General features: G+C 38.6%; 1 protein-coding gene across 3 annotated transcripts in view; it reads right to left on the reverse strand.

Moving 5' to 3' along the window:
- The window catches only part of CSPG5 (chondroitin sulfate proteoglycan 5), a 994,436-nt gene that overhangs the window by 500,271 nt on the left and 471,295 nt on the right, over positions 1-22,870 (reverse strand). The gene's annotated exons all lie outside the window — the stretch shown is intronic.

The following is a 22,870-nucleotide window of genomic DNA, read 5'->3' on the forward strand; positions in this document are numbered from 1 at the left end:
ATGGAGGAGATTTGATACCCTTGTTCTGTGTCTACATTACAGTGCAGACAATTAGGGATGGAAGGAATGACTGTATCCAGCATGTATGCACCCTGGAGCAGCCAGATATTTGATAAAGGTTCTTTAAGAAAATGAGCAGAAGTATAAATGGTTTTGTAGAGGTGTTCTCCTGACCGTACTCCAGTAATAGATATCCTTCTTGTCTCTTGTAAAACTTTTGCACATTTGTCCACCCTTCTGTCTTCAAGTCTGCCCACCCTCCAGTGTACACACTGCAGATACACTGATTCAGTGTGCTCTGTGCAATAAATTACAACCATTACAAATGCTAAAAGTGACAGTTGTCTTAGCTGGCCCAGTATTTCATACATATATGCGAGAAGTTGTGGCAATGGTCTTTTCCCACTTGCAATGCTTATTCTCGTCACTGGTCACTTGATAGCATTGATCACAAGACTGCTCGCAGGCCATCCTTTGAGACTGAATGTGCTGTGAGCTGCTTCCCAGTCTCTCCTCAGCACAGGATGGCTGCCTGCTGAAAGAAATATTTTTTGTAAGCCTTCCTAGGCAGCAGGTTAACAATGTTACAATCTTTTCCTGAAGGTCTCAAGCCGCAGTATGCCTTAACATAAGCAGCTTCATTTAGGCACTTACGTACCTGGTTTAACAGTCCGTGCGCTCTCAAAATTCTTGGCCCTGTGTTTCTCATTCCTTCTCTCACTTTTGTGTATTTGATGATCAAGGCTTGGAACCCCTTTGTTTCTCAGGACTCGCTCCTTTCAGATTTGTCAGTTCAGACTGTCTGCTTTCTGTCTGTTATTCACTTGTATTCTTTCTACCAGCTGTTAATCCTTTGAAAGGTTTATTCTCTCCAGCTCTTTCCTTCAAATCCCTTTCTCTGTGTAACTGACTTAATCATCTTTTCTATATAGAACCATAACAAGTTCATCTGATGCCCCGTGTACACTGCCCACCATCACCACCACAAATTCAAAGCCAAAACTGAGAAGCAAACAAAAAAATATTTTCTCAAACTTAAAGACAAAACAAAAAACTTCTACAGTCCTATAACTCTAGCAAACTGCTTTCTACATTTGTAACAAGTACCTTGTTACAGTTACCACCACACACTGTAAATAGAGCACTGACATGCAGTTACAAAGCTTTGATATGTACTACGCAAGGAGTTAGACTTACGGATATGGAGCATCTCTAGTAGAGCAGGATCTAAGATTGCCTTGTAGGCAATCTCAGATGCTGCTCTACTAGAGATGCTCCATATCCGTAAGTCTAACTCCTCGCATAGTACCTGATCGAAAGGCTTAAATCTAATATGTGACATTAACAAAACCTGCTGGAGAGACAGGTTTGTCTCCTAGAGGCTACCCCTTCTCAGGAATAAACTCCCCATACATGTCAAACAAAATACGTTGCTGAACCTCTTCAAGCGCAACTTGAATGAGTGGATGGGTAACCACAAATTTGTCCCAAGGGATTCCACCTGTGTCCCTCACTGACAGCGGTGACAGGTGCTGACCGAGGTTTCTTTTTTGGGGATAAACTCTTGGCTAGGCTTGTAAGGGCCACAGAACCTGCTGATAGCATCCCTTAGCAGCTTGCACTCAGGGCAGTTGCCCCCATCATCCCCCAGCATTGCTCTGTCTTTTTCACATGCTTATTCAAGGCAATGAGATTTCTTACTTGTCTCCTGCTCTACCTTACATACCTGCAAGATGTGAACTCTCATTACACTGAATTACACATTTATCATGGTGTTGTAACCTTGATCTACACTTCAGAAATCTTACACAACTAATGCACAGACATGTAAAAGAGACAGTAGCACCCATTGTTAATCTAACATAATGCCATTGCTTCCCACACCCCATGTGGTGTACAAGTTTCAGTTAGACTGGGCATCTGCTTCTTAGCTATGTTTCTTTTCTCTGGTCATGTACTGATCCTCTGAAATTTGTCTGTGTCACTCCAGTAAGTATGTGTACTTGCTGGGTAGCTTGAGAAGCTTTCCTTTGAGCTAATTTACTGCAACACACAAATGTAACTATTAATTATTCAATTGTGCTAAACAAAAGCCTGATTTTGTCCTGCAATGAAGAGGCACAGCAGCATTTCTGGCGTTGGTTGTCTTGTGCAAATCTTCATGTTTTTAATAAGTGTGGTATTGAAGGGAGAAGGACTGAGCTAGTCATGTTGGCTGTAATGTCCCGAACATTTTTTTCTAATAATTCAAGGCACATCTTCCAATCCTTTCATCACAAGTTTCACATTCACACAGTTCATGTGTTTAATAGTAATAACATTTCAAGGCTATGTGTTACTTGATTCCAAGTAATGTCAATGAAAAAAGAATATATGTATCAAAATGGATGTGATTCCCTGGTGTCTCTGATCTACATTTTTGGAGAACAGTAAAATAGGATTTTTATAAGTTTGTTAGATGATTGTTTAAAAAGATTATTGCAAACTGGAAGAATTTCATAATCAAGAATTAATCTCATCTCATGAGTTAATGAAAGATGTGCATTGATATGAATGGGTTTTGACAACAAAAGGTCATCAACTTGTGGTTTCATTACTGCATTAAATATAAATACATATTCAGAAAGAGTTCCTCTAAGGTAAAAGGCAGGTATATTTATAGATAGCCCTAAAAATAAGTGTGTGGGCCTATGGACTGAAGACAATCCAGTGCCTAAAGTGCATTTAATCTGTCACTGCTGGTAAGGGTCATTTGGAAGCAAGCTGAGGGGGTTTGCCCAGATTTCTCTATCCTTACAAAAGTTCTAATATCATCCTGCAGGCTTTTCAGGCAGGAGGTAGTTGCATCTTCAAGCAGTTTTCTGGTTTAGGCAAATTGACTGTCTTTATGCCATCCATCCACTTCTTATCCTGTCTGAATGAATGATACATGGTGGCAAGCTGAACACAGTAGGGCGGGCTTCCTGCAAGTAATAAGCTGAGCACGGGGTCTATATTATTTTATCAAACAGCCACATTGTCAAACAGCACTTCAGTGGAAATGATATTCATCGAATCCCACCCCCCTGAATAATTATATATAGCAACTTTGTGATCACATGCCAGTGAGGAAAGGGCAAATTTCCTTATCCCCACCATAATGCCATTGGTTTGACAAAAGGCATTTCTAATGAAATGCCATTCGACAAGGTAACCATTTCATGAAATAATAGGTACCCACTGAACACAACAGGCCAGACTTCTGCATGTAACAAACTAAGCAGAACAGGCCAGACTTCCTGCAAGTACCAAGCTGAGCAGAACAGGCCAAATGTCATACAAGTAACAAGCTGAGCACAACAGAGCAGACTTCCTGCAAGTAACAATACTAAGCAGAGCAGGCCAGACTTCAAGTAACAAGCTGAGTACAACAGGACAGACTTCCCTACATCTAGTAATAATCTCCAGATAATCCTGTGGGATCCTCAGACATTCCCAAGAAAGCTAAAAGATTTAATCCAGCCAATGTGCCATGGGCCTGCCCTAGGATCTCCACCTTGTGGGACGTGTCTGTAACACCTCCTGTGGGTAGTACCTAGAAGTCCCTCTTCTCATTAGGATGTCAAATCCACCTGAACTGATTCTTTACAGCAAAATTTAGCCTTAAAGATCCTCCTGGATTGTGAGTTCCTTGTTGTTTTACAGTGACCCAGTAAGTCTGTGCAGGAACCTCATTTTCACCTCTTATGAGAGTCCTTTTACTCCATACCTAAAGCCCTTGATCACAGGTGAGGATAAGGACATAGAATGAACAGTAAACTGAGAGATTTCTTCTTTGACCTGGCTTTCACCTCACCACCACAGGTCTGCATGATACTCTCAGTGCTTCTGTTGCAACAGCAATTTTCTGGTCAGTCTCGTTATCATCTCTACAGTCCTTTGTGATCAGATACCTAAGACAGATAAACTTATCACTCAAAGTATCTGCTCTTCTTGCACGTGCAGTAAGCAATCTGCTTTTTCCTGGAAGAGAACCATGGCCTCTGATGTGGTAGACCCTCACTTTCATCTAAGCTGCCTCATGCATAGTAGCATGTCCCTTCAGCTTACCCAGGAGATCACATTCACTAGAGCCCAAGAAGAAAGAATCTTCTGAAAGTAGAAAACACATAGCCCTCATATCCTGAAACTGGATGATTTCCAACCACTGGCAATGTCTGGATAACTGACCATGAAAATCACGAATGAGAGGGCAGACAAATCACAGTTTTGGAGGAGTCTTATACTCCCGTTGAAGATATCTGACTTCACACTGAAAATTTAGTGAGATAGCAATCCAAAATGACAGAAACAAAGTGATGCACAGTGTGACACTGCCAGCCCAGCTATCTGGAATTTTGTAAATAATTCTATGTCATTTGTGAATATTGATATGATTTATATAGAACTGTATGTTATGTGTATATTAAACTGCTGGTGCAGAAGTGTATGTTGAACAGGGTTCACACAGTGCTGAGCTTCAAGGACATCATGTGTTCACAGTGTACTCTACAGGAAAAGAGCAGAAATGTATATAAACTATATACCTGTGCAAATACATGTTTTAATAGTAGAAACTGGGACATACACAGTTAACTTGCAAAACTTCAAGAAAATAAGTTGAAGTTAAGTGCTTTACAATATGTTATAAAAGTTTCAATGCAGCAAGAAGACTGGATGCCTAGAGCTAGAATTGTTCTATTATCCCGGTGAGAAGTAATTATTAGGTTTAAAATGTAAAAGTGTTTTATTGCTTTATGACTTACTAACAGCTGCACATCTAACCGATATCTATTTTTATTGCAGAGATGTTAGTTTCTGGTTTAACTTGGGAACTAAAGTCAGGTAACAAAAAGTGATGTCATCCAAGTTAACCCAGCAGTTAATATTTGATATAGATTTAAGAACTTTCTCGGAGAGAGAGACTTTGCATTTTGTGTTTTGTTTTGGGTCTAGCAAGAACATCCACTCATCTGCATTTGCCTTGCTCTGCAAGTAAGTTATTTAGGGCATAGTATCTGTTAGATATAAATAGGAATATAGTAAGATTAGTTTAGTTGTTTTCTGTATTTATTTGAGACTGTCCTGCAATGTTCTTTTAACATATTTCCTGTGATTCTGAACTCTGTAGTTACTGTGTTGCTTGAGTATTGTCTTGTTCTTTTATTATTTATTATTACATATATTTAATCCTATCTTTGTGGCTGGTATTTGGGAGACATATGTAAGCTCTTTGAGTACTTGCATATGTATTTGGTGACGCTGTACAGGCCACTCCTAAAATAGCCTTGCAAGTCTTGGTCACACTTACCATTTAGATAATAGTAACATTACACTATAGGATTGGTCACCCTTTGTTAACGGCCTTAAGTAGCTGATAAGGAGGGGTTGGTGGCAGTGATAACTACCTTATAGTCTGGGCAGAAGGAGGAATAGCCTTCCTCCAGTGTATGTGTGTGTTTGTATATAAATAAAACCTCAAAGTGTGTGTGTCAGCTACTTGGGCAGGGTACACAAAGCACTGATTGGACAGAGAGGGTGCTAGAGGTCTTAGCTTGACCCCTCAGCTGAAATCTTAACCCTATAGCTATGGGAGTGGGGAGTATTATTCAGGATCTGGAGAAAGAGGGAGAAACCAGCCCCAGACTGACTGTGATCTCTTTGTGTTCTTAAGGGAAATTGTGCTTTACTGTGTGTGTACTTGTCATTCTCCCATTGTGTATGTCCTTAACTGTTGCCAGTGGTGACAATTGAGGCTCCTTGTTTACTGGGCCAGTGCAGGGGTGTCACATATTAATCTTTCTCCCCTCCCTGAAAACTCAAGCTAGTTTTTGAAGTGATCCTTGAGAAACATTGATTGAGAGGGTTGAGCCTATCTGGGAATACCTTACCCCACTCCCTGTCTTGAAAGCCCATCTGTGTTGGCATTGCTAACCCCACTGCGGAGCTGCACTGTCATATCATATGTTTGCAACCCTAGAATCCACCTTAGTAACTTGGCATTTTGCTGGCTGGATCGATGTAGCCATATTAAGGGATTATGGTCTGTAACTACAGTGCATTTCCTTCCATACAAATAAGGCTGAAGTTTCTGCAGTGCCCACACTATGGCTCGGCATTCCTTTTCTACAGCTGCATAGCATTCCTCCCTGGGTTGGAGCCTACAACCGAGATGTGCTTTTCTCCCTCTGAGGACACCTGGCTAAGTATCAGCCCCCACCCCATGGTTTGAAGCATCCACATTCACAACAAATCCTTTGCTGTAGTCTGGACTGGTTAACACAGGGGGGGTCCTACCAAAGCTCCTTTAAGCTTCTGAAATGCCTGCTCACATGCTGGGGTCCACACTACCTTATTTGGCTTGTGTTTCCTTGTCAGGTCTGTGAGGGGAGCAGCTATGATACTATAATTGGTCAAAACTTTCTGGAGTACCCCCTTGTCCCTAAGAATGCCCTCACCTGATTTTTGTTAACAGGGGCAGGCCATGCCTGAATGGCTTCCATTTTGTCAGGTTCTGGCCTGATCTTACCACTCTCCACTCTATGTCCCAGGTAGGAGACCGCTACCATACCACCTGACATTTGCTGGGCTTAATGGTCAACCCTGCCCTCTTTAGTTTGCCCAGCACCTCCCTAAAATGATGAAGGTGCTCTTGCCAGGAATGGTTGTAGATGGCAATATCATCTAGGTAAGTAAGGGCAAAACCTTCTGCTCCTGCTAGGATATGATCTACCAGCCTCTGGAAAGTCACTGGGGCAGTTTTTATCCCAAAGGCCATCTTCATGAACTCATACAAGCCAAAAGGAGTCACAAAGGCTGACCTCTCTCTACCACCGGGAGTCAAGGGCACCTGCCAGCAACCCTTTGTAATATCAGTAGTGGTAAGATACGTAGCTCCACCCAGCTGCTATAGGGCTTCATCTGTCCTAGGCATGAGGTTAGCATCTGACTTTGTGTGGCTATTTAATTTTCTGTAGTCCACACAGAACCTGGTGCTGCCATCCTTCTTTGGTACCAGCACCACTGGGGAGGCCCAGGGACTGCTGGACTCCTGGATTACCCTTAGTTCCAATATTTCCTGTATCTCCTCCCTCAGAGTTTGTTTTACCCTCTTAGGCACCCTATAAGGGGCCAGCTTAATAGGCCTTTGGGATCTTGTATGATCAGTCCTACTTATCAAAAAATCCAACTCACTAAAACTGCAGGCAACATTAGTTAGCTTATTTTGCATGTGCCAAAAGTCCCCAGACCTCTCTCTTATATAGGCGCCTGCCCCCAGTAGCTCCTTAACACAACTCAATGGTCACACACTGTAAGGAAAAGGGAATGATCATCCAAGGTTGAAACAATAACTCACACAACTGTGATCAATGTATAGCTTTTCTGTCACTTGTGAACATGCTTCTCAACTGTACAGATTTTCACAGAATGTCCAGATTTCTGCCTCATATTTTTGGTCTATTTCTCATAAAATTGTGGTTTTCTGGCAAATCATTGAAAATAATTGAGGACTGAAGTCAGAAAATAATGACAACCATTTCAGTTTCAGGCATCATATCCTTCAGAAAATTTATGTTAATGCAACCTGTCATTCTATCAACTTTCTAAGTTTGTAAGAGCAACATTTAAAAAATGCGCCTATTTTTAGGCCTTTTCCCCCATTATTTATGGCTTCATACAGATTTCATGTTCTAAGAGGTTGATGGGCACGTGAATTTAAGGAGATGGGATCAGAGATTATGCATTCATGTGGTTACCATTTTTTAAATGGAAGATGTCCCGCAAAAATCATGGACCCAATGCGTGTTTCTAATGAATTACTAAATAATGCTAATGATTAGCATCTTTATTTTATGAAGAATATATTATGCTGATGTGGAAGCAGCTAGAAAAACAGCGACACTTTGAATCTTCCTTGTACAGGATAGCAGCATTGCACACTCTTTTTCTCAATCATTTTAGTTAAATCTTACTTTATTTCTCCACTTTAGCAAGTACTTGCCAAGAGTTTCTTGTTTCACCTTCTCAGTCTTTGACCATTAATAAGATATTATCATTTCATACAGCCATTTCCTGTAAAATAGTTACACTACAGACCACTGCAGAAAAGTATTTTACTGTACATAATTTTGGATAAAATTGGATCCTTTAAAATGCTGGAAATTCATACAAAATATTTGATTTGCCATAGTAAATTTTGCTCTGAAAAGTATGCATTGGCATGCTAATAGTGTTCGTGCAAAGTGGTTGGTCTAATCATTTTGCTTGTTACACTAGTGATACTAGAATGCTAAATGTAACTGCTCACTGTTCATAACCACTCAGCGATACCATTTATTAAATGGGAGCTTGGGCACAATTATCATACCACAAAACTAGCAGGCTGAAAACAGAATTACTGTACTGCTTTATCACCTTTCTAAATGGAACTCCTCACTAAAATTGTAACATTCCCAGAATTTGTATACCAGAATCTTCTACTTCTCATAAGTTCATAAGGTTCAGATATTCTTACTATGCAAGTGACCACGCCAACAACCACATAGAGCCTAGTGATGTAACCACAATGGTTTAGTGGGTGGAAATGCCACCCCACTCAATAAAGGACATACTGCTTATACCAGCATTACATTTTTGTGTATCCATCTAATTCAGGTGAAATGATAAGCCAGCAAACTGTGTGCTGTAAAAATATATAAATATATTTATTATATTACATGAAAAGAACAAAAAGAACAAACTAGTTTTGGCTAGAATAATATCATAGCCTTCATCAGTGTTAAAAACAAAAACAATCATTTGTTCCTTTTATACAGTACTACAAATTTAATACATACCGTGATTGGTTATCTCATAAATATTCATTCAGTCTGGGTGGAAAAAGTCCAGCCAGTTTGATGATCCATTTTTTCTCTCTAGTATCCAGGATAGAATGCCATCCCGCTTTATTGGATCTGTTACCTTGATCCTGTCAATAATCATAAAATTGAATGAAGCTGTGGGGGTGATTTATGGTATGCTTATACAAAACATTGCTTATTTTCTTATGCTTAATGTCACTTAAATGCTCAGAAATTCGCAATCTAAGTGCCCTAGAGGTCTGTCCTACATAAAATGCAGAGCAACTACATGAGGCCGGATAGACTATCCAATTGCTACTGCAATTTGCAAAGAAACTGATGTCAAAGACAACACCAGAATTTCTACTTGAAAATTGTTTGGACTTCATAACTTTATTGCAGTGGCTACAATGTCCACAAGGCATACACCCAGTCAATCTATCTGGGATGCAACTTGAAAAGGGTTGGTTTCTCTGCACATTAGATGTATGTGCACTTTACACGAACATTCCACATTGCGCAGGCCTTGATACATTCATACTTGAGCCATTACAAACGGGCGACCAGGTCCGTCTCTACAGTCAATACTCAAACAACACTTCTAGGGGATAGATCGACTGAATTTTTTTGAGAGAGCAACTTCTCTCTCTGATAGGTCTTATTTTTGTTGCAATAAATGTTAAGTTCTTTATAGTGAATGTTTTTAATATTACCTCTATTTCTGAGGTGAAGGAGGTTGTAGTAGTAGTAGACAGGACTTTTTATAGCCCACAGGGTAAGGCAGAAATCATCACATAAGAGCTGGTATGACTTACAAAAAAATGCAAGTGTTTTAGTGCTTTGATTTTTTTTTTATGTTAGAAAATGTTGTGGTCTTTCTAGTTGGGGCAGTACATTTCAAATGGTGCATTATATTCTATGACTGGCCTAATAAAGTAGATAGGGGTCATGACAGCCCTGGACCAAAAGGATATACCTTTGGTAATTAATTGGGCAAGGTAGAAGGATTTTCTAACTGTAACTAATACATAATGAGTAAAGGATACTTCATTGTTGACAAAGGTGCCTAGATCTATAATGACAATGTTAAAAGAGATTCTATTTATGCAATAATCAGAAGGATACGCGTGTTTCCCAAAGGAACTGCACTATATTTTTGGTGGTAAACTTAAGGTCATAGTCAGCACAACAAGTGTGTTCTCTTTAAAACCCCTATGAGTGTTGGATAAGGAGTCAATAACAGCACTCCATTGTATGTAGCATCACAAACTTAGTGAGTCACAGACCTTTGACACCTGCTTTCACATCTGTGAAGTAGATGCTGAAGAGGAGGAACCCAGAAAAAAACCTTAACACCAATAGAGACTTAGCTTTTAGATGTGAAAGTACCACCACTTTTTACATTGTGCATTAGATTGTAGAGAAAAGTTACAATGCAGTGGGTGGCATAGGGGGTTAATGTTTAGTGAGTTTGCTAATTTTTTTTGTTTTTTAAGGTAAGTTGTAATGTTAGGGAAAGAAGCAAGGATAAGGTTAGGGTTAGCACGTATTATTGAGAAGGTGCAGGAGGGCAAAGCTACTCCAAGTCCTGCCTGCCTTAGAAATACACACTAATCCTAACCCTACACTTTACTTAAAAAAAAAAAGACTTTCCATAGCACTAGCACTAATAAGACAAATTACATATTAGTTTTATGGAAGGTTTTAGTGTAAAGATCATAAAAGGAAATTACTTTCCTTTTGCCATCTTTAGTAAATTCAACATTCTGGGCATTTGATAGTGTTAACTTTTGCTGCATTGTGTCAAATGCTTTGTCTTCAATTTTGTGATACAGCAATGAATTACACTATAAAAAAATAACATGCTGTAGGTTCTGCACTAGAAGCTCTATTAAGCCAGTGTTCTCATATGGTTTTCAAAATCTGCCACTTTACGTGTATGATTATTGATAACCTTCACTTTAACAGCGATTCTACATAAGGCTAATAAAAGGAGCCTTGGACATGTGTATGCTTGCTGTCATCTCTGCTGTTCATGGATTTCACCCCTTCTAGAAGAAAGGGACATGGTTGTTATATGCAAAGAGGGTTAGCAAAAAGTAGCATATATAAAAAAAGAATAGCAGCATTAAGAAGCAATCGGAAAACAATGGTATCAAGGGAGCATCAGTAAAACATCAACCAGTTAGTTTGTATATAATGGTTAGAAAATTGAAGGAACAACTTATAGCAGAAAAAATAACTGACAGAATTAGGCAGTGGATGCAGTGCAGCAATGATTTACTGTACAAAGGTCAAGTCAAACCAATCAACAGAGCTTGTCTTTTCTTGGTCATAGAAGTGATAGACATTGTAGGGAGAATGGCCGAATTAGGTTTCTGTCAAATTCTTTCACACAGTGTCACACAAAGGATTGATATACAAATAAGCTGGCATTACTTTGGAGCAGGAACCATGATGGTATTTTGCATTCATAACTGGTTAAAGTAACAGTAGACAGAGGTTTTAGAAAAGGAATCAACACTGAAGATGGGAATGTTGCATCTGGTGTACTGCAAGGTTAATTTCTATATTTAGTCTTCTGTGTAGCAGGAAATAAACACACACACACACACACACACACACACATATATATATATATATATATATATATATATAGATATATATATATATAAAGATATAATATATGGACAAGATGGAATAGATATAATGACAAGATATTTAATAGTTATTGGAGCCTGAGACAACTTATCTATTTTTTTGTAAGGAAGTCAAAAATAATATTCATGGATAACAAAAATATATATATCTCCAAGAACAACTATATGTTGGGAAAATAGTTTGACCTACTGACAGCAGCAAAACTGGAAAAGATATTTAGGTATGAAACAGTAGATTATCAAAATATTAGCAACCAGTATGAAAAGGCAATAAGGATAACATGATAGATCATAGGCTGCATAGATATGTAGCACCAGTAGGGAACAAAAACCTGCTCTTCATGTATACCAGCACAGGGCAATACCAGGCATGGAGCATCCAGTTTTGGCGTACCAATTTATGCTAGGTCACTGACAGAGTAGAAACAGTGCAGATAAAGACAACAACCAAGGCAGATGTTTTAAACCAGAAGGCTTATTAAACAAGACTAAAAGAACTTAATATGTGCACCCTGGAAAAAAGTGAGGGGAATGATAGAGCATATGAGTATCCTGAGTCAATTAATAGACTTTCACCACTTTCTAAAATTCTGCAAAGATGTATCCACTTTCAGCTTCTTAAACACCTTCTAAGCAATAATCTCCTGTCATCATCACAGCATGGATTCCGACCATATCACCCCCCTACTACAGCTCTTCTAAGTTTCATTAATACTATAAATAGATTCAGAGCTGATGGCAAAAGAGTGTCTTCAGTCTTTTGGACATCTCTAAAGCATTCAATACAGTTTCCCATCCTAAGTTACTGTCCACTCTGAATAATCTTATTATCAACCCTGATGCTGTTAACTGGTTTCAAAGTTATGTATTTAGCCAACAGCAAGCTGTGAAATGGAAGCAAGATCTATCCCCACTCCTTTCTGTTACACTTGAATCCCTCAGGGTTCACTCCTAAGGCCCCTCCTCTTCCGTATATTCATAAATGATCTTAAAACTATCATACAGTATGCAGATGATTCAACCCTTATATGTGCAGCATCCACAATAACTCAACTTCTTACAGTCTCAAAAAAAGCTTTCTCTGATATTGAAACCTGGCTAGCAAACTCACAACTCATTCTCAACCCTAAAAAACTAAACTTATGATCTTTCATCCATATAAACCTCCTAACCTCCCAGGTAATTTTATATCACTGCTAGTAATAATACTAGGATTTTCCCATATTCCCAAACAAAACTATTAGACATCATAATTGACAACAGACTAAAATTTGACATACACATTTCTAATACAATCAAAAAGGTACACAAGAAAATGGGAACAATGTATAGAAACAAAAAAAAAATCTTAACAGATGCTGCAAGAATAGCCATAGTTAGAACCCACCTTCTCTGCTCACTCTTATATGCATCCCCCATACTTACCAACCTCAAAAAATCAGAACTAAGTAAATTAGAATCATGTTACAACAAGATTCCAACCCATCACTGTCAATGTCTCAAAAATCTTTCTTGGTTGGAACTACCTTATGTTATGAACTATAACCAATTAATAATGGCTCACAAAATAATGCACAATTCTGACAATGTACCTTCCCTAAAAATCTTCTACAGCCCTATTCTAACATTCGCACTCTTTGATCATCTAAGAAAGGCAACTCCCTTTACTCTAACTTTGTTGCCAAAAATTAGAATACCCTCCCATATACCATTACATCCATAAACAATCTTAATCATTTCAAAATATCTCTCAAGAGACACTTATTTGAATCCTGGCTTTGCACATGTAACACTCCAGGTTAATTATTAACTTAGCACTACTTAAACAATTTGGCTGTACGTACTATCTCTGTTAACATATCCCTTCTAACAACACTACTTCTCTATAAGTAGTTGCATTCCTAGCTGCAACTCTCACCATGGAAGTATTACTAACTATGCACTACTTTGCCTAAGTGAATCTCCCTAATTCATTTCCTAACTAAAGTTATGTTCCTCCACATATATAAGTTCAACCATATATTTGTCTATATTCAAGTGTTTAAAGTCTTGTTCTATTTGATACTATGTATATATTTTTGTTTTTTAAATTTTTATCCTGTAAATGTGTTAACACTCTTTTTTTTTTGTCTGAAACTTCTATCACTTGATGTGATGACTTTGTATGTAAGCTTAGGCTAGAGCTTTTCTCCCTGGTCCTTCGCTGAAAATGGGCACTGTCTCAGTCAGACCATCCTGGCAAGCAAATGTAAAATAAATAAATAAAATAAATGAATAAAGTCCAGAATTATGAACTGAGGAAAATGATAGAAACATTTAATTATCCTGTGGAAATTAACAAATTCAGAAAGGGTTGCAACTTTTAAAGAAGGAGATTTTCAACAGGGGGAAGTGGAAATTACAATATGCAAATAAATATTATTTTGGTCATCTTGCAGTAATATTCGTTCTACCACCAAAGCAGTCAATAACAGTCTCAGTGCAGATGAAAACTCGCAATGATCTAGCAACACTCCACATTTTTCTGCAAACTAAACTCGAAATGAACATACATGCAGACTTTTTGTATAGTACTATCATATTCACTGTTGTACTCTCTGTGGGTTAGCAGTAATATATTGATGTTCATCGTGCATACAGCTGCAGTCATAACAGATGGGTTATCCTGCCGTCAGGCGGGTCCTCGGTCGGCCGAATTCCAAAGTCTAGGTCCAGCGTCGGTTGTCGTCGCTTCTTCCCTGACATCAGTGCGGCAGGGGTATAAAAGAGCCAGCCGACGCCATCTTCTTCAGTCTTTCTTGCCATGCGGTTCCCGAAGCAGAAGCAGTTCGCAAGTGTCGGTCAGCCAGCTCCTGAGATTTACAGGTATTACCGTGTTCCTGATTCACACCAGTTCCTATACAAAAGCTCCTTGAAGGCTTTGGCCGAGACGTCAGAGAGAGAGATTTTCTTGTTTACAATAAATCCTGGTGGAACTTGTTCCTGTTGTTTTTTGTTATTTGGTTTGGTTCCTGTCGTTCCAGCCTATACAAAAGCCATACTGCTGACCCAGAAACTATTTCACAGGGTCCCAAGGGAATTAAGGTCTCTACTGCTAAAAACCCATTACCTTCAGAAAGAGATTCCAGAGCTTTAGAAAGGTGGGGGAAAAAGGTGTATACCTCGGCAACTTTAACCATGAGGGCATTAAACTGTCAGTTTCATATGTTAAAGTATCAACAGTTTTTGTTATCTCAGTTGAAAAGCAAAATGACACAACCAGAACAACCAGATTTAAAAGAGTTGCAGGATTTGTTGCATGGTGCAGAGCAAGTGGGTAAACATACTTTGCAGTGTGGTTTTGATGCTTTAGAGGCCTCATGTAGAACTGCTGTTACAGGTTCTGCCATATGTAGACATGCTTGGCTCAAAGAGCAAACCTTACCAGATCATGTCAAAGCTAAATTACTAGATGCACCTCTTCAAAAAGATGTATTGTTTGGTGTTAAAGCTGAGGAGGTACTAAAGAAAATGGAGGAAAAAGCGAGATCAATGCAAACAGTGAAAGATTTCCTGCAGGTACAACCTCCACGTTTCAGCAGAAACTGGCCTTCAAAAAATTGGTCCTTTCCAGCCACGGGCAGACCTCAAAGAGGCATATACAGATGCCCGAGGGGTAGAGGGCAACCTCAAGGATCATTCAGAGCCAGACAATGGCAAGCACCAACCCCAAGAGGTGGAGAAGATAGATCACAGTCATTCAGAAAGCAGACACAATGACTTCCCCCTTTACCTGCCAAGCAAAGCTTTAATGGCAGCACCTTTGGGCGGAAAACTGGCATTATTCTCAAAAAATTGGCATATTGTCACAAAAGACAAATGGATTCTGGACATTATAGACAGAGGCTACAGATTCCACTTTCACACCCTTCCAAAAATGAGAGGCATGCCAAACCTGCCACAAAATCAAAGGGCAGAGGCACAAAAACAAATTTCAGCTCTCATGGACATGAAAGCTATTCAAGAGGTACCTGCAAAAGAACAAGGTCAAGGGTTTTATTCCAGACTATTCCTGGTATCAAGGAAAGACAAAGGTTGGAGACCTATTTTAGACCTATCCATCCTAAACACATATTTACAGGTACCAAAATTCAAGATGCTCACATTACAGCAGCTTCTTCCCATGCTGGGCAAGGAGTCTTGGCTGGTAACATTGGACCTCAAGGAGGCATACCTGCATGTCCCTATCAGACAAGATTGCAGAAGATACCTCAGATTTCTTTCAGGTTCAACCCATTATCAATTCTCTGCATTGCCCTTTGGCTTATCTACTGCACCCAGAGTGTTTACGAAATACCTGGCATCAGTAATTGCCTTCTGCAGACTTCAAGGAATACAAATATACCCATATCTGGACGACTGCCTGATCCAAGCGGACAGCAAGGACATACTTCTGAAACACCTGGCGTTTGTAATAAAACTGTTGAACTTTCTGGGATACACAGTCAACAAAAAGAAATCAAAACTAATACCCTCTCAAAGAATAATTTTCCTGGCTGCCAGCTTGAATACAACCACCCAGATGGCCTACCTCATGCCAGACAAACAAGGGCAATTATCTCAATACTTCAGCAAAATGGCAACCTTCACCAGGCTGACTGCAAGGAAAGTCCTGCAGGCTCTGGGATTCGTGGCATCTTGCATCCTTCTGATCCCATGTGCAAAGCTGCATATGAGGAAACTTCAATGGTACCTAAAAACTTATGGTCTCAACACAGCCACAGTTTGGAAACAATTATACCACTCATTCCATGTCTTCAAAAGGAATTTCTGTGGTGGGCTCAAGCATGCCAAAAAAACATAGGTCTTCCTTTCTGCGTACCTAAAGCAACTCAAATCATCACAACAGACGCCTCGGACTACGCCTGGGGGGCACACATGACAGATCAGTGCATTCAGGGAAAATGGTCCCAAAAAGAGAAGCACCTACACATCAACCAAAAGGAAATGCTAGCAGTGCAAAATGCTATTATGGCCTTCAAAGACCTACTGCATCCAGGCCAGCTATTGATAAGGACAGACAACACCACAGTGATGTGGTACATAAACAAACAGGGGGGAACTCATTCATACCCCCTGTGCAGACTAGCCATGACCCTATGGAACACAGCTCTGGAATTGCAAATCCAACTTCAGGCACAATTCCTGCCAGGGAAGGAAAACACACTGGCAGACAGCCTAAGCAGAAATATGACAGATCCACACGAATGGAAGTTGCATCCTCAAGTTTTCACAAAGATAACTCAGGCTTGGGGACAGCCAGACATAGATCTCTTTGCTACCCACAGAAATTACCAATTGAAAAAACTTTGTTCAAGGACCTATCATCCACAGGCCTGGAAAGTGGGCGCACTTTCTTTCAATTGGACAACGTTGACAGTCTATGCCTTTCCGCCTCTTCCTCTGCTGCCCAAAGTTCTATTAAAAGCCAGAGCAGAGAGGCCGAAAATGATTCTCATTGCTCCAGACTGGCCAAGACAACACTGGTATCCACTCCTGAAGAGCCTGACTCATTCCCCACCATGGATCCTACCTCTAGTGCCTCTTCTGTTGTCCCAGCACAACTTAAAAACTCTTCACAGCCAGCTCAAAACCCTAAATCTAGCTGCATGGAGAATCCCTTGATCTCCCAACAGACCCTCCTCTCCAAGGAGGTGCAGGATGTCATCCTGGAGGCCAGAAGACCTTCTACTAGAAAAGTCTACTCCGCCAAATAGAAACGATTTTGTGCCTGGAATCAGAAAAAGGGCCAGAATCCTTGGGTAATAAATTTATCTCAAATTTTACAGTACCTAGCTGAGATGTTAAACAGTGGACTTTCCTTCTCCTCCATCAAAATGCCATGCACATTTATTTAAATCGTTTAATAGCTCCCAGGAATCTTTCAAAATGCTCATTCTTCCAGTCCATATCGATTTCAATTTGAGATCTACATATTTAGCCAGAGTCTGGGTTTTAGAGCCTTCAGCTGACACTATAGGTCTTAATGGGGGGTCGGAAGGGTCCTTGTGGATTTTCGGAATCCCGAAAATAACTGGGATCTTAGGTTTATCTACCTTCAAAAATCCGTAACTACTAGGACTAATTAGCCCTTCCTGTAGCATATCATATAAAGCTGTATCAATTCTGTGGTAAGCTATGTTGATCTCATTTTTAGAGACTATACTATACCTATTTTCATTCCATAATTGCATATACATTTTGCTATCATAAAGAATATAGTCCATAAAAATTATCCCCCCTCCCTTGTCTGGCTTCATTACTCTTACTTCTTTATTGTTCTTAATCTCATATAAAAGTTCCTTTTCTTTCTTAGTTAAATTACTGTGATACTTGTTGTTATAACACATCTTCCTAACTTCTTTCTCAACCACTTTTTCTAAATTCTTTATTTGAGGATGTAATGGTGGATTATATATACTTTTTCTCTTCAGTACATTGCAATCCACCCCATTTCCTTTTCTATTGTTAATAGTATTAGGCCACATTACATTAAAATTCACTTTCCTCAAAAATAACTTTATATCAAGAAGACTTTTGGCCATATCTCCATTACTGTTGGGTATAAACTTTAAACCCTTAGAAAAAAGTGTGAAATGCCCTTTCTCCACATTTAAACTACTAAAATTATAAATGCTAAAATTATTCCATGTTAGGCAGTGATCATCAATGAGTATATCTGTATTACTGTATGGGAGATCCGGGTTGGGGTTTAATGATATTTCCCCCTCCCCCTTCTGCCTCCCCTCCACTGAAAATTTCCATTATATGGACCCTGCTTATTGATTAAGCGTTCGGATCTCCGTAAAGGTGGAAAGGCCTCATCATATTCCCCATTTCCTTCTCCAAAGTGTTCTTCTGCTCCATCCTGTTCCATTATTTCCACTTCTTCAGTACCATCACTGGGGTCAACATACAGATTTCCATAAGTTCTATGTGGCCCCTGGGGTTTTGGGTAACTATTATCAGTATTATAATCATGTAAATCTCTCCCTAATTTTTTAATCTTTCTTTGTATGAGATCATTACACCTCTGTTCAACATTTTTCCTAATATTAAAATACTTGGATTTCTCTTGCTGCACACTAAACAATAAGTCTTTATGGATGCATTGGTCTAATATTTCTATATCATTCTGTATACCATCCATTATTCTCACATTTTCTTTAATAATCAATTTTAACATGTCCAAACCACATTTATTAAAAACATCAACCAACTCTTTGTAATAAATAGAACCATACATAACATTATTGGGAAACTTAAAAACCCTTAGGCCCTTAGGCACTATTCCTTTCCCAATACATTCATGCAAATATTCATTTTCTATTACCAATGCTCTATATTTATACATAGAGTTGCTTAAATTGTTCAGTTTTTGCTTATAAGTCCCGTTCACAAGATTAAACCCACTGGAATTTTTAACTGAAAAATCAATACTGGGTTTGGAGCGTAACCATTCCATATTGTTAATGGTTACATTTGAAGCTCCTATGTGATTCACAGTACCTGGATTGCCCTCAGTATCACCATTGCTGTTATTGCGTTCCTCTCTCCCCTGTCAACCAGGGAAACCATCCGCTAGTAATCGGGGCGTAGCACTGGGATGAAAAGAAATGTCTCCTCCAGGGTCGCCGATCCTATTCACTCGATCAATAAGCTCTCCCTGTTCTCGTCCCCTTCCATGATGGCCATCAGCAAAACAATGCTGGTTATTACGATACTGTGATCCATTTCTGTCCAAAAGAGCCTGACTGAGTGGTGTTAGAATGTTTATAAGCTCCGTAAGTTGTCCAACCAATTTGCGCATGCCACCTACGTCATCGGAACTACGCGGCTCCACCGTGGATGAGTTGTCCATCTCGCTCCTCAAAACGCCAAGAAAAAAAACACCAAAAGGAACTGCAAAAAGACTCCAACCACGACTGTGTCAGCAGAAAAACGAATGTAGCCCCACACCACAGTAGAGTCCAGTACTCGAGACAAGGTTCAGGACAAACGTTTTATTCCAAAACAGACAGTTCTCCAGACATTAACGCCTTAGTTAAAAACAACACATTGCGTTTTCGTTCCCAATAGACTTCATCAGAAAAAACCAATGCATCCATTACAATACTTATATATATACCTATCAATTAGTCATAATTACATTCAATTAACATCCATTATTGTGCTTAAAGCAGAAATACCAAACACTAAGAACTAAAACACAATCAAATTCCTTGTTACAGAGTGTGTTATTCTTATCTTGCAATTATAGAAATTAAAAAATATATATATATATATATATATATGTATAAATATTGTTTAAAATATTATTTAAAATACAAGTTTATTATGTTAAATATATGTATATAAATATATGTGATTGATTAAAAACTGCACCGTTTATTCATATAGTGTTTAAAAATGTAAAAGCATGAATATTTTATTATATTACTAATGTGGATCAAATGCAAGTCAAATAGCACTTAAAAAATCATAAGAAATAAATGTGTATATATTTCCAGTATATAAATAGGGAGGTAGAATTAGTTGTTTTAATATTGATTAATACATTAAAACATAAATAAAACTTTAATTCCTTTGTTTGGGAGAGACAATTCTAAATTCATAATGCATATATGTCCGAAAACAGTACAGGGAGGGCCTCTAGTGGCAAAAGCTGGTATATATTTTTGTACTATAACTTTGCTGCTCTTAATTTCAATAAGGGTAATATAGTAATGTTGTCATTTAACCCTGGATATTTGTCAGCATTTAATGCTATTTGCCACCATAGTTCTCTGTATTCAATTCTGGTTTCCCAGGGTCCCCCCCCGGATATCCATTTGTATATGTTCTATTATTAAAAACTTGAATTTATACTCTTTACAAACTTTGCTATGTTTATATAAAGCATTGCTCTCTTTCTTGACAGAAATTTCATAATTATGTTCATAGATAAGTTTTTTTCAAAGCTCTTTTGGTTTTACCAACATAGAAAGCCTCACATTTGAGTGTGGGGCTACATTCGTTTTTCTGCTGACACAGTCGTGGTTAGTATCCAGTGTAGCCTTGAATCAGACTATCCACTTACCTACCTTTTACCCTAACCCACAAAACAAAGGGGAAAGACTGCTGCATTCCTTGGACATTCACAGACAACTTTGTTATTATTTGGACAGGACAAAGCCATTCAGGAAATCCGAGCAACTCTTTGTGTCATATGCTACAGGTGCTCAAGGAAAGGCTATCTCCAAACAGACAATCTCAAAATGGATAGCCCACTGCATACGCTTTTGTTACTCATTTCATGGAAAAGCTGTGCCTTCAAGCATCAGATCCCACTCCACAAGGGCCACAGTTACCTCTGCAGCTTTCCTCAGGGGGGGTTCCTACCAAGGACATTTTGGAAGCAGCCACTTGGAGTTCAGTGCACACTTTCTCCAAACGCTATCACCTTCCACTTTACTCTAAATCTAGAGCGGGATTTGCCACAGCTGTCTTGCAGGGCATCCTTGCTCCTCCTAGTTCCACTTAGTACCTGCCACCCCTACTTAGCTTTGGGATTCTTCCCATCTGTTATGACTGCAGCTGTATGCACGATGAACATAGTACAGTTTTGTACCTACCATAAATGTAGATGTTCGAGTGCTCATACAGCTGCAGTCCAGGTTCCCCCCCTCCATCCCCTCTTAGGACAGGCCTTATAACATACACCTTCTCATACAACCTATTTTGGGTATTCTTTTATGGTGTATTTGCTTGCAACTACTGTTTTTTGATTATTCTATATTGCATGATTACGTAAGTTTATGTTTTGCCTTCCTTCTGGGGGCACCTGACATCTGGGGCAAGAAAAACTGAAGAAGATGGCGTCGGCTGGCTCTTTTATACCCCTGCCGCACTGACGTCAGGGAAGAAGCAACAACAACCGACGCCAGACCTAGACTTTGGAATTCGGCCGACCGAGGACCCGCCTGATGGCAGGATAACCCATCTGTTATGACTGCAGCTGTATGAGCACTTGAACATCTACATTTATGGTAGGTGCAAAACTGTACTTTTCTTTATTACCAGCGAATAATTTATTATTTTTATTTCAGTATTCATAATCCTATGCCATCTTTTTCCATGTTTCTTTAAGATCACCTTCTCTACAATAAGCAATTGACTCTGGTACATTTGTTTCTTTGCTCACCTGCAATATTGCTTCACTCACTGTTCTGCAATTCTTCTGTTTGCAGTCTTGCCACTCTCCAAAGGTATCCAAAAACCAACGAACAACGGACTGGACCAAAGAAGTTTAATTGCAAGTATAATAAAATATATAATTCACCACAACCAGAATAAGCGCTTTCGTTTGGCGCCTGCCAAACTTTTTCAAACAGTTGTTACATCACTTCCTGTAGCTTAAATAGTATCTATCCGTGATGTAGACAATAATAATTAACTTCAAAATAATTAAAAGTAAAACTAAGACAGTTAATAAGATAAAAGATAAAAACAGCACATATCTTGTAATTGTTACTTACTTTGATCAGTAAATATACTATTGCATCAAGCATTTTATATCCGCACAGACTCAAAACCCAAAATTCATAAATATAATAATAATAATAATAAAATATTTGATCGACATATATATAACATTTATACCTGTAACATTGTAATTCACCATTTGCACAATCCAATCAATTACCTAAATCAAAAGAAATAGTAATAGTTTTTTTAAAAGGTTGTTTTAAAATAAATGTATGTTGTCTATCTCGTAAAACCATTCTAAAAAGCCAAATGCGTATGTTTATAACATTTATACCTGTAAATGGTTCACCATTTACGTCACCCAATCAACTCAACTACCTGAATTCATCAACTAAAACAGCAATAGTTTTGTTAAAGTAATTATTTTAAACTTAAGTGTATATTGTTTATTTTGTTAAAAGCTTTTTTAAGAAACCTGAACTTCCACGTATTAACTCATATAATACGTTCAACGGTAAACTACGCTCATAGTATGTCCCTAAATAATGGTAAATAAATTACAGTAGTACAAAAAGTGAACATATATGGAAATATATAAAATAGAATTTAAAATAAATAATAACGTGTATGCATGTATAAATTAACCATTTCAACCTTGCTCATGTATTATTATTCTACTACACTTTTTCATAAAAAGAACAAAAATACAGATAATGTCGCTACATATTTAATTCAAAAAAGAATGTTATTGTTGTAAATGGTTGAATCCACCATTCACTTAATATAGTTTTCACCAACCTATTAATTGCTTTAACACATACTTATAAAATTATATATATATATATA

This window comes from Protopterus annectens, chromosome 3.part0 (genome assembly GCF_019279795.1).
Source record: "Protopterus annectens isolate FY-2018-M chromosome 3.part0, PAN1.0, whole genome shotgun sequence".
Taxonomy (NCBI): domain Eukaryota; kingdom Metazoa; phylum Chordata; order Ceratodontiformes; family Protopteridae; genus Protopterus; species Protopterus annectens.